General features: G+C 39.7%; 1 protein-coding gene across 2 annotated transcripts in view; it reads right to left on the bottom strand.

The window, feature by feature from the left end:
- Positions 1 to 12,461, bottom strand: part of LOC121949546 (polyprenol dehydrogenase) — a 58,977-nt gene that overhangs the window by 42,421 nt on the left and 4,095 nt on the right. The gene's annotated exons all lie outside the window — the stretch shown is intronic.

A 12,461-nucleotide genomic window follows, 5' to 3' on the forward strand; every position in this document is an offset into this window, starting at 1 on the left:
AAGAAAAATGGGTTTTCTTGAGATTGACTAAATGTTCTGACAGCGCACTGATTAGTTGACCTTGAAGCTCTTCATCACTTTTCTGCAGAGGTGGAAGATGGAGGGGACTGGCTGCTGCTTGATGTGACCCCTATATGTAGAGCCATCCAGCATATTGCTCCTTTCAGTTAACTCACTACCTCATTAGCTGCTGCCAGAGAGGTCAAACACGATAGAAGCAACAGAGGCATGATGACACACCACTATGATCCGTAATTTCCCAGGATGGGCTTTAAGAACATGTCTCTGCAGCAGTGCAGCTCATGTCTGCTGCTCTCCAGCTGCACGCTGGCTGACTGCTGAATGTAATGGTTTTCCCCTCCTGGGATCACTTGAATCCATCACACCAGTCAACTCCTGTTAGTGGCCAGTCATGCTGCTGTAATAATTAGTTAAATATGACTTCAGCTGTGAAAATCATAACTATTTTACTGATTCTATGATTTAATCAGAACAAAGGTTTCCCCTAAGACATGTGCAGGCACTCTAGTAACAGATGCTACATAATGCATGAAACTATGATGTAACTTGGGTTTGTGGCATGTTTATATCTATGTGTGTATTCCATAAATACAATTTTCAAAATTCAGTATAGATAATTAAAAATAAAAATGTATCACACCAGTGTTGATTTCTGCTTCAGCAAATCTTTTTCCATTTCAAGAGATGAGCTACTGACACTTCATGTCACACACTATACCTTCCAACAGTGGCAGATCTTCCTATAGGCCACACAGGTACTCACCTAATTGAAAAATGTTGCAGAACTAACTAATTAACTAAGAAAAAAATCAAACATATCCATATGTATTGCGAGGAGTGTGTGTGTGTGTGTGTGTGGGGGGGGGGTATTTTTGCATAGGGTAGGAACATTCAGCTATAAATACTTGTATTTTGTATTTATTTAAAATAGTCAGACTCCCAAAACCCACAAGTGTGTTTTAAAGGCTTGTTTACTTTAAAAGTCTCCAAAATCACACCTTTTATCAGGGCCAGAAACTGTTAAATATGCTTTTTTTTATGGTGCAGGAACGGTTGTGCCTTGTCCCGTAGTAAAAAGACAACTAAGGCATAATCCAACAATAAATACAATAAATGCAATTATTGTTATTATTTTTTGCATGGGTGCCAAATATGCCAGACCCAGTACTGATTTCCAGTCAGTATCAGATGTCAGATGTCAAGATGACATTTTTAATGATTTAATCGTTTCTCACATTTTTCTGAAGCTGAGTTTGTCACTTCCACTTCAGCCCCCTGATGCTTTGGAGAATAGTGACTCTTAGCTGTTTCAGTGCTGGAGGGATTACATTTTGCCAAGATGCTAAAAGACTTGTCACATGCTCTACCTGTATATAAATGGAAACATTTAATTATATGAGCAGCTATATCAAATACAAAGAGTAACCAATTAAAGCTAGACTTCACACATGAGAGCATACTTGTAAATATCTGCTTCATGCATAAAAAATAAATGAAATTCATTCGTCGACTTCTTTTCAAGCAAGGCTCCCACAAAAGCTCAGCTGAAACATGAATGCCCCAATGTGCGTAATTGATGACTGTGAAGCGACTAGGGATTGATTAAAAGAGCAAAGTTGTCATTCAACCTTTTCAAGTCGAATGAATGTTTATTTCGGTCTCTTGGAAATACCATGAAAGGACACCTGCTGCACTGAGTCACCTTCCCATGGCACAATGTTAAAATGCTTAAGTCAATTCAAGTGTTAAGGCCTGTGTGAGAGTGGAAAATAATTAAGAGTAATCACTGAATCTACACTACCACTCCAAAGTTTGGAATCGCCTGCCACAAAAACTTGATTTGGTCCAGACAGTGAGATGGGAGCGAAAGCTACTCTATATTTCGAAAGCTTTTGTCCTGTTAGGTTGTAGAAGGTCCTCCTCATGAACAGATGTTGTTTTGCATGAAGGATTTGCAAAAATAAAGCTGTGTATGGAGGACAAAATGCTGGACAGTGGTTCAACTAGACTGACGACTTGAAGGGCAGAAAGAGACAAAGATACCTCCAAGGAAACAGTTTAATAAGGGTAGAAAAAATCACCAGTCATTAGGTAAAATATATTAGGGGGCTTTGCATCGAGATGTGGTCAGATTTAAATATGATAATTATCCTTTTTCAGTGTCAAGTGTGCAAAAATGCCCACGAGCTAGAACTGGCAGACAACATGTTGCTTTAGCAAGACTTTACATTAGTTATAGAAAGTGAGTAGATTTAGCATTATTGGAATAGGATCAAAGGATATCAGCTGAACATATTATGAACAGACAAATCAGAGTTTAAATTCATTCAATCTACTTCTAAGTAGACTGATGGTCCAAAGAAAAAACTGGTTCTCAAAATATTTAGAGCCCAATTGCACCATAGGAGTTCTACAGTGATTGATGGTCACATATGATTTTCTGGAAAACAATTTAGAAATTAACATCTACATCTACTAATATCTGCTACTACATCTACTAAGTTTTAATCATATTTATTGTTATTTTGGGGCCAAAACTTTCAAATGTCAGTAATACATTTAGTGTCTTAATTGTATTGTTTTAAACTTATTTAAAAAGCAAATACTTGTAACTGAAATCATGATCTTTCATTATCCTTCACCAAAGCACTTTTGTTGCTGAAAGCTAAGACATGAGTCTGGAAGTGAACATACGGTCCTGGTGTCAGGATTCTGCATTTACACCTTTAGCACCACCTCCACATGAAGCCCATGCGATATGAATGTTGTGTTATTACCTGAAAGAAACACTGTCTCTGAACATAATCCAGGTGGCAATTACACTGACACAACAACGTAACTAAAAAAGCAATTCACTATTTCCCCTTTAAACTTTCTCTGATGGTTCCATTTTAAATAACTGTTCAACCCAGAGCAGTAAAATGAAAGAAAATTTCAAAAACTCTATTAAAATTGTCTTGCAGAACTTTGTTTCTTTGTCTTTCACTCCTTTTTTTCCCCATTAATCATCTCACACCTCATCTAGTGAAAGACTAACCACTGAGCTGTAGCCTATATAAATTATTTTTAAATTAGCTCCACCTTGACAGCTATAACAGTAAAAAGCTACACTGGTGCACTGATGCATGATCAGTATTGCTATTTAATAAAGCGATATATTATAATAAATGGTCACAGGTGCCATTTTTCTGCAGAACTTTTACTTTGATGCTTTGAGTATATTTTGCTGATAACACTTTTGTAGGGGAGAGCAGGGTTGGTTAGGACAGCACCTTGTTAGAGAGCATGTCTCACCAGGCTCATGGCCACCCCCTCTTGACTTTCAGCATCAAAGTGGAGACTGACTATTCCTCACATTTTTATTTTTATTTTTTTTTAAGGATTATTTTTTTTGGTTTTTTATTGTCTTTAATGGACAGGACAGTTTGAATGTGAAAGTGGGAGTGATAGGGGGCGACATGCAGTGAAGGGCCGAGGCCAGAATCAAACCCATGGCTGCTGCAGCGAGGATACAATCTGTGTATATGGGCTGCTGCTCTATCCACTGAGCCACCAGGCACCCCTATTCTGCAAATTTTATTCACAGTTTTCTAATCTACAGGCTAAATTATTACTAGCATACTGTTGGAAAGCTGATTTTCTGGCCTTTCAGTTGATCGGTCTACACTTAAACCTCTGTGCATATTCTGAATGTGCAGAATTTAAATATTTAACTTTTTTCTTATCATTTTATTTGTTTTGACTTTTTTTTAAACCTGATAACCACATTGAGATGATAGGTGATGAAGTCTCAGAAGACAGACACATTCCATATCACAGTAATTTATTGTACTGAAAGAATTTTACAAATGTTATTGTTTTCTCAAAGAAATGTATGAACAAAGACATTGTAAATATAAAAGTGTTAAAACTTAGACTGCAATTTTTCCCCCCATTAAAACATGTCCCAATCAACCCTACGGACTGTCCCAACCATCCCAGGGAGGCAAAATGCACTCCCTGCACATTTAACAAAATTATGCCTTTCATTTGGTTGTGCTCCAAAAAAACTTAATAAATTGTTGGCAGCTATTCAGGGATAAAAGTATTTTAATTTCTTTTAAAATAGTGTGCAAGTAATGGATGGTTATTTCATGCCAATACAAAAATTGCCTAACCAACCCCGATTTCCCCATCTTTTTACTTAATTAGGATTTTGAATTTAGAATTTTTCACTTGTGGAGTATTTTTACATGGCTGTATATTGGTGCGTCTCTATTCATTAAAAAAGACTGTGGATTGAAGTGGAACTTGAGCAGTTACAGCCACAACAGCCAAACAGACAAAGAATGAGCACCACTAACACACACTTACATAAATCCAACATAAACATAACAGGATGGGCAACACATGACTCATAGGCAATTGACATACACCACAGGACTGAACATTTGGCCCAAAAGAACGAGATAACATCCGAACATCCTTATCTTTATCAAAAAGATTTTAATCACAATATAGGAGCTATATTCTGTATCACACAAACCTGAACAGACAGCTGCTGCTGTGACAGACTGTGTTTGGCTAGCAGGGCAGGAGCCAGCTGAATTATCACTGGCACTTAAAGTAGGTCAACCAAACTCTCTGAGTCCTTCTTTTCAACTAAATTACAATAATTTCTGTTAAAGACATGTCTTGGGGCATTCACAATCACCTCCTTTTTTCGGTTTGGCAGGGAAATCATTAGTATTAGTTTGTCTCTTGCCCACCATCCCATAGTTAAGGTCAGGGTAAAACTGCAGCACTGACAAGCAGTTGGCCCCAGTTATTAAAGTCTGCTTAGAAGGCGGTTAAATGAGCAGCAGCACAAAGAGACTGTGCCATCACCACTGCCCTGATGGAGGCTGAGCTGTGGAGTGTGTACTTAAATGTGCATGCATTGTTGTTAAAGCAAGCTGAGGGGACGTGTGTGTTTGCATGCACATGTGAGCGTTTGTTGTGCCGCCGCCTGAGAGGTTGTGGGTCAGCGAGGCGAGCTGGCCTGCTATTGTTTAAAGGAAATCGCATCTCACGCATGACTATGGGATGATTATTTGGGATGATGGGACATCAGGGAGACAGTCCTTTTCACACATAAACACACACACACATGCACACACACACACACACACACTCACACACACACACACACACACACACATAAATGAAGACATGCGTACATATATACACACACACAAGACATGCTGGGAACAGGACATGACAGGAGGGTGTGTGATGTAAATAACATGTGAACAGCATCAAAATAGCTCCAACCAACAGTCACCTAGTCTTATATGACAACCACTGGCTAGCTGCAAAGCCCAACTTGTCTTATTTTGTAAATCCAGGCTGACAACAGCTCTACAGGATGTGTGTGTGTGTGTGTGTGTGTGTGTGTGTGTGTGTGTGTGTGTGTGTGTGTGTGTGTGCGCTGCCAGTTAAAATGTAATCTTTATTTCATGTTTCACATAGATTTATTCCTGGTGAGAGGAGACGATGTAGGACAGTTTTGACACACTATTTCTTAACACTTTACCCCACATTCATTTTTGTTACTGATCAACTGCCACCCTGAGGAGATGGCAGGTGAAGTGTCATATTGTGAAGAAAGGGGATTTTCCGGGTGTGTTATGGGCAATTTGGGCTTCAAAGTGTAACAGCTTGTGTGAATTGATTCTGTCTTTTTCTTTCAGTTTGAGCTGTCTCCTTTGGCGCTTCATTACTGTCCACCACATCCACCATACAGACATGGGGTGGGGTTCTGATCATCTCATCTGATAAAGATGATGAGATGATGCATACTTCCACTTCCTGTTTACGTAAAATGAAGAGTATTTCTTTGGGCCAGAATCACATACAGTGTCTCAATGGATTTTATTCACCCGCATGGGTTCACAACCCAGCCACAGCTCTCTATGAAGACGGGAAAACTACTCAAAACAGAAACACCAACACTTGATTCCTAAGTAAGAGAAAAAAAAAATAGAGGAAACCTCAAGAGAGGCAATTCAGAGAGCGATCCCCCTTCACAGATGGCCGGATGTGCATTACTGTAGGAGGCAAGGGTGGGAGAAGGCAGTGGACTGTACGTGGGCAGATTTGGTAATTGTTGTGTCGCCTCAGCTGCAGCCGCCACAGGCTTTCCATGGGGAGATAAGCCAAAGGCCAGCTTGTAAACATGAAAGTGAAACCTGAGATTTCTGCATGTGTTTGCAGTGGGCGACTGCACACAGCATATAACAACATTCTGGATTGACATCTGGTCTGGGACTCACGTCCCTCTTTTTGACTTACAAGATTTGTGACAAAAACAATTGGCATTCACACCCCTGTCAAATGACTCGGCAGTAGTCAAGAGTATTTATCACCTCCAGCTCTGATTGGCATTCGTAGAAACACAACGTCCGGTTGAACTTGTTAATTTTAGCCCCTTAAATGCCAAGATTCAGTGATGAGCTACCACTAAATAACATCCATCTCCACCTAAGCAGCACTCAAACATCGATCTTAATTAGTCTGCAATGACTTTCAGAGACAGACTATATAAGTAAGAGATACTGTATATGAAAAGAAGTAACCACCACCTTCATGCTGCTTGTTACTGTTTGCTAACCTGTGCTCTGGCCTGTCCGTGATATTGAATGTGACACACCAAAAATAAAACAACCCACACACAGAGAAAGGTATACTCAACTGCTGCAGAGCCGTGTACACCGCTCTAATGTACTGGCAACGGGAAAGGAGTTTACCGGCTATTTTTAGCAGGTTTACACATGTTTAAAAAGCCTACATACACCCACTAATTTAGGGGTAAAAGAGTCGCAAATGCACCAAAGGTGATAAATTAGATGTTTATTTTTGGGATTAGGTAAAAGTCACTCAGTAAGTAACCATGCAATGGACAGTTGTAATCTCTATCAATAGATATCTGAATATGAATGCAAAATCTGTATGCAATAGCAAAAGACTTTGGTTGCAGAAGAGTTCCATTTTATGTTTAAGGTCCATTCGGACAGTGAGTAGTATCAAGCTTAATCAGGCTTTGGTTGCATGCACGTAAACAGTCTATGTGGAGAGCAAAAGAGGTGGAATGTATTGGCCAAAAATGCAATCTTGGAACCCATCATCTGACACGGATGATGATTTAGCTTTTTTCTAATTTAACTGCATTCATATCTTGATAAAGAGAGCCAAAATGTTGCCTGGACCTGGCTTAAACTGGCTTCAGCAAGCAATATATCAGTGGTTACATTACATGTGTTAAGCATGTTAGAACGGGCCACAAAGTTGTACAGAATGCTTTTGATGGTTTTCTTCATCAATTATGACAGTTGCACTTTTTTTAAATCCAGTGAGGGTTTTTTTTTACCTGATGCAATTTGACTGAGAGCTTCACACAGCTTTACAAGGTATTAACGTCCTTCCACATGACCATTTAAACGCACTATTTCTTGAACTGTAATTGGTCCTTGCTTTCCGTTTTCAGTCTTTCTTCAACATCTGAATTACAGTTATGGAAGGGATAAACCAGAAGTGCTCAAAGTTTTGGGGACAGGTGTCAATTTAGGCCAATTTAGGAAGCCAGCATATTCTTCAGGGCACATATCATATTTTAGCATAAAACTGCCACGTTGTCCACCAAAATCACTTACTTTAGAAAGCAGTAGTAGCACTGATGACAAAGAGCAATTGCCAGAGCACTTGTGAGGTGCCACTAGTTGTAATACAACAAGTAGTTTTTCACAAGATGTCACTCCTAACCCAACAGATGCTCGACTGATGCAGGAGCCAAAAAGTGTAATAAATGTGAGCCACTAAAAGTGAAAGTATTGAAAGGATGTAGATGATTCAAATATAATGCATGCATTTCACGTCACGTTCGGAGGGGTGCACAAAATGTTTCTAAGGGCAGCCATTAGCTGGCAGGCCACGCTATGGAAAAGATCATGCACATGTACAATAATGTTTCCTTTTATATAGCACCTACTCTAAAACCACAAAAAACAGTGTGTCACAGCATTAACTCAATTTAAATACTAGCTCCCACATGGAAAAGATCAGGCTCAATTGACTGTCTGCGGATGCTTATTAGATCAAAATCTCTTGCAAAACATGAGCAGGTTGCATTTCTGAGTGTGAGAGAGAGTCATTTACTGTATGTATGCCTGAAATAATGTTTTTTTTTCTCATCTTTATATATATTTTGATACAGAAATGTCAATATAATGCATGCAAGTTCAGTGCTGTTAATTCATTATGTTGTGACAGTAAGAATGCGTGCGTGCGTGCGTGCGTGCGTGCGTGCGTGCGTGCGTGCATGCCCATGTTCACCAAATATATCCCAACACTGTTTCTCCTTTCTGTCTTAAGGGAGTGGATGTCTTTCCATTAGTAGATGTAGAATGAGAAGCAGAGGGAAGGATATTTGCTTGCACCAATTAAGTCTGTCATTAACTCTGTCCAACACACATGTACAGCCATACACACACACAGTATTTAACACATTTCATTTAACAGTCTGTGAGACAGTATGTGTGCCTCTGTTTCCATCTGAAACCTGTTGTCACCGAGGCAAGACTATGAGGAGACTCTTTTATCTCTTGCTCTCTCGCCCTCCACTTCCCTCTGCTTTTTTTCCTTTCTTTCCGACTCTCACGCCATGCAGAGAGACTTTAATGTGGTGTGTGTTTGGCTTTCTTGGGTTTAACTCCTAACTTATCCCTCAGTTTATCTCAGATGATGCCTCAGCTTGGTCATGCAGTCACATAAAGACACTCAGATTTTTTTTTGGGTGCATGATTGTGTCAAAGAAAATTAAATCAGATATCACCCGTCTGAATGTGATGCAGCCCCTGATTATTTGTGATGATCACTACAGCATCCAACTCACAGCAGACGAGGGTTGGACCAGTGTGGGTTAGTTATAGGGTGGCAAACAATATTTTTTGCTAAATTTAGATATTTAAATGTGACCATTTTCAAACTAAGGCATTCCCAATTATTTTAAAACATCCTGTAGAGTTACCCCATGAATTTTAGTCATAGTGAGGATGGAAAGGCTGTACTCAGGTTAATAAGGGGGTAGAGCAGTATTTGCATGAAAGATGATTAAAATGAATAAATACAAGTTAATGTTTTCCCAGAGGAAACCAGTGCAGATGAGAAATATATAATCAAACTCCCTGCAACACATCTGTTTTATGCAAAGTAGCTGGACCAGATCTCATGTTAAATGAAGACAACAGCAAGCTGCATCAGTCTAGCTCTGGATTCATGTCCCGGTTTGCTCGTGTTTACCAGTATTGATTGAACCGTCCACCTGGCCAGAGGGATGGCGGATGTGATTCATGTCTAACGTGGTGTTTCCCTCCCAGACTGCGCTGAAATGCTAATAATGTATGCTGTTTGGGCTGGAGGGAGTCCATTACGCTGACTGTATCACATCTTTGTCCATTGGGGGACACACACTGGGGAATGTCGACTTAGAGGAGGAGAAAGGAAGGAAGAGTGAGAGGGGGAGAGGCTTGCACGCACATTCTGGGAAAAGTGTGTGTGTTTTGTATAAATGTGTGCGAGTGTGTATTGAAACTCGGACACAGCAGACACGTGTCACCTCAGCTCCAGTGCCGTCAAGCTAAACTGACATAAACAGCCCCAGGCGGCCCTATCAGAGATGGACTTTACATAACGGCTGAGTCACTCACAATCTATTTTTATGGCTTTGAGGTGTGTGTGTGTGTGTGTGTGTGTGTGTGTGTGTGTGTGTGTGCGTGTGTGTGTGTGTGCGTTCCAGTGCTTGTGTCTTTCTAAGAGCCAATTTCAGTTTTAGACCTTCAGAATGAGGGCATATTTGTGACGTCAGGTCGTCCCGACTAGGCTTCATCCTCGAAGTAGCTCATTTTGAGGGTTCAGAAATGGACTGATTAAGGTAAACAGATTAAATACAGATTAAAATGAACTAGTCCAAGTTCACAGTTGACAATTTTAATTTTGAATTAAGTTCTCCGTGCCAAAAAAATGAACTGGTTTGCATTCATATTCGTTCGCAAATATTTCCCAAGACTAGTCAGACGCTTCAACTTGATGTGTCCTTTCAAATTTGTTCTCGAAGTAGCTGATATAATTATTATTTCTTCATATTTTTTCCGACTTGGCCGGCACACTTTGCATATAAATTTGAGATATTTTTCTGTTGGAATCTGAAAAGATTTGTTCATCAAAGTCCTTCAAATATCCAGTAACAGAACAGGCTTCAGCAGTACTGGTAGCTGCCGTCTGAATTGTCAGCTGCACTAGCCGTGCTAGTGTTGTGTCTGCATGCCAGGTATCGTAAATCCTTGGGTGCCATAAAACAAGTATTGTTAACTGTTGCGAGACTGAACGACACTCATGTTCAAGTTCATTATTTGCAAACTTATGTGTTCGGCTCAAAGTTCACTAAGGCTATTCAATAAAAGCTGAGACACGGTCTTTGACCGCCTGGTAGCTGTGAAGTATGACAAATGTATGAAGTGTCATGTAAAAAACAGTGTTTTTTACCAGTGCTGCTGGGCTTGTCATACAGGGGCTGCTAACTACAGTGGCCAACAAGAAAACAGTAAATTGCAAATTACTGTAGAAACGCGCCAGTGCAACATGACAGACTCAGGTCCGCCATGCAGCTCAATTTTTTTTTTTCAAAGGGCTATACACTAAAGACAACAATACAGTAGAGAGCTAGTAGGAAAAGAGAGGACACAGACAAGGGGGGCATTTAGTGTTGATAATAGTGAATAAGTTAGGGTGAAGAACACACACACACACACACACACACAACAACAGCCCAACTGCCCAACAGCCAAGAGAGAAACAGTGGGGGCCAACCTTAATAATCAAATAACTGAAGTTAAAAAGAAAACATGGCACATCATCAAAGCAGTTCATGTCTGCCCACAACACCAGTCTGTCCTGTTTTTTTAACTTGCCGCTGTGTTAGGGTGAGTAAATTACCAAATTGAGCACAGTGATATTTTTTAGGTAGGTCATTATTTTAAAGTTTAAATAACTTTGATTGTAACCCTTTAAATGTAGTAGAATTGTGACCTAGACATGTACTGAGAACTTCTGGCCACTGCATATATGCTTCAAAAATCATAAAAGTAGTGTTCATTTGTGAAGATTATCTTTCTGAACAAAACTTGTAAGTCTCATAAGGGTTTGTTTGCAACAGAGCTTATTTTCTGCAATGACCCAAAATTCAATGGAAAACTCCCGTAGGCTTTCTGATGATGGAACCAGGGCAAAGCTAACTTCCGTTTTGGCTAACAGAAAAACGTCAGGGGGCTCTCTGTACAATCAGACTCCTTTTTGGAGGCAATGGAGTTGCCCCCACTGACCTTTGGGAAGAATGACTTTTTAAAAGGCACTTCCACACCAGCTTCACTTCCAAGACCCCAAATAAGTCTTTGACGGAGACAATCCCTTTACTCAATGAGTCATGTCCATGTCCCTGAACTAGTAAGTATCCAGTCCTACTATAGTGTCCTTGAGCAACACACCGAGCCTCCAGCTCTAGTACTATTCTGTCATTTGTTAACCCTGACCTCTGACCCCCAAGCAAGAAAAGAGCTTACTTAGATCTACAGTAGTAACTACTTTATATTGTTAATTTAGGGTTCATATCCATTCTAACTGCAAGCATTCAACACTGCAACATTTAGGTTCAATATTCAAGTTTTCCATAAGGCATGCATGAGATATTTTCATTCATTTAGCTAGAAGTTGTACATTTGCTCTCGTTATGGAGCAAGTAATGGTGGAGGTCTGCAACATTAATTTAAATTAATCATCAGTATGCTAAATAGTATTTGTAGCTGTCCAACACTTGAAGGACAAATATTGTAAATGGAAATTACACAAAAGTATGAATTATTTACAGCGAATGCCAAACAAAAGCATTATTGAATGTGGGTTTTTTTTACCGCCAGTTGTTAGTGCAGCTTCTGCTCTGTGACCTTAAACGTCACATCTCAGCAACCCAAACAGAAAATCCTGACCTTTACAGTCACATTCATAGTTTGATGATGGGAAACTTCTCTGATAATATCTATATTTTTGAAGGCAGTATTGTATAGGACTGCAGAATTTATCAGCATTCTCTGTGAATTATGAATTACTTGATAATGAATGGCTGATGGCAACACACACACTTTTTCATACGTAGTTTATGAACATTGTGAGGCCAGAATAGGATAACAAATCCCCTCTCCTCTGCCTCGAGCTTCAATAATTTACTTTTATTCCTACATATTTTATGACTTCAATCTAAATTGAACTTGAATCTATCAAGGTGTATTAACATTCAAGCATTCTGAAAGAAGCCCTTCTGTCAGCGTCTGCCTGCCTCCCACACACCATCACAACTATTCTGTCGAGTTGGGAGG

Source organism: Plectropomus leopardus, chromosome 10 (genome assembly GCF_026936395.1).
Source record: "Plectropomus leopardus strain MGB_pleo_1.0 chromosome 10, ASM2693639v1, whole genome shotgun sequence".
In the NCBI taxonomy this organism is placed as follows: Eukaryota; Metazoa; Chordata; class Actinopteri; order Perciformes; family Serranidae; genus Plectropomus; species Plectropomus leopardus.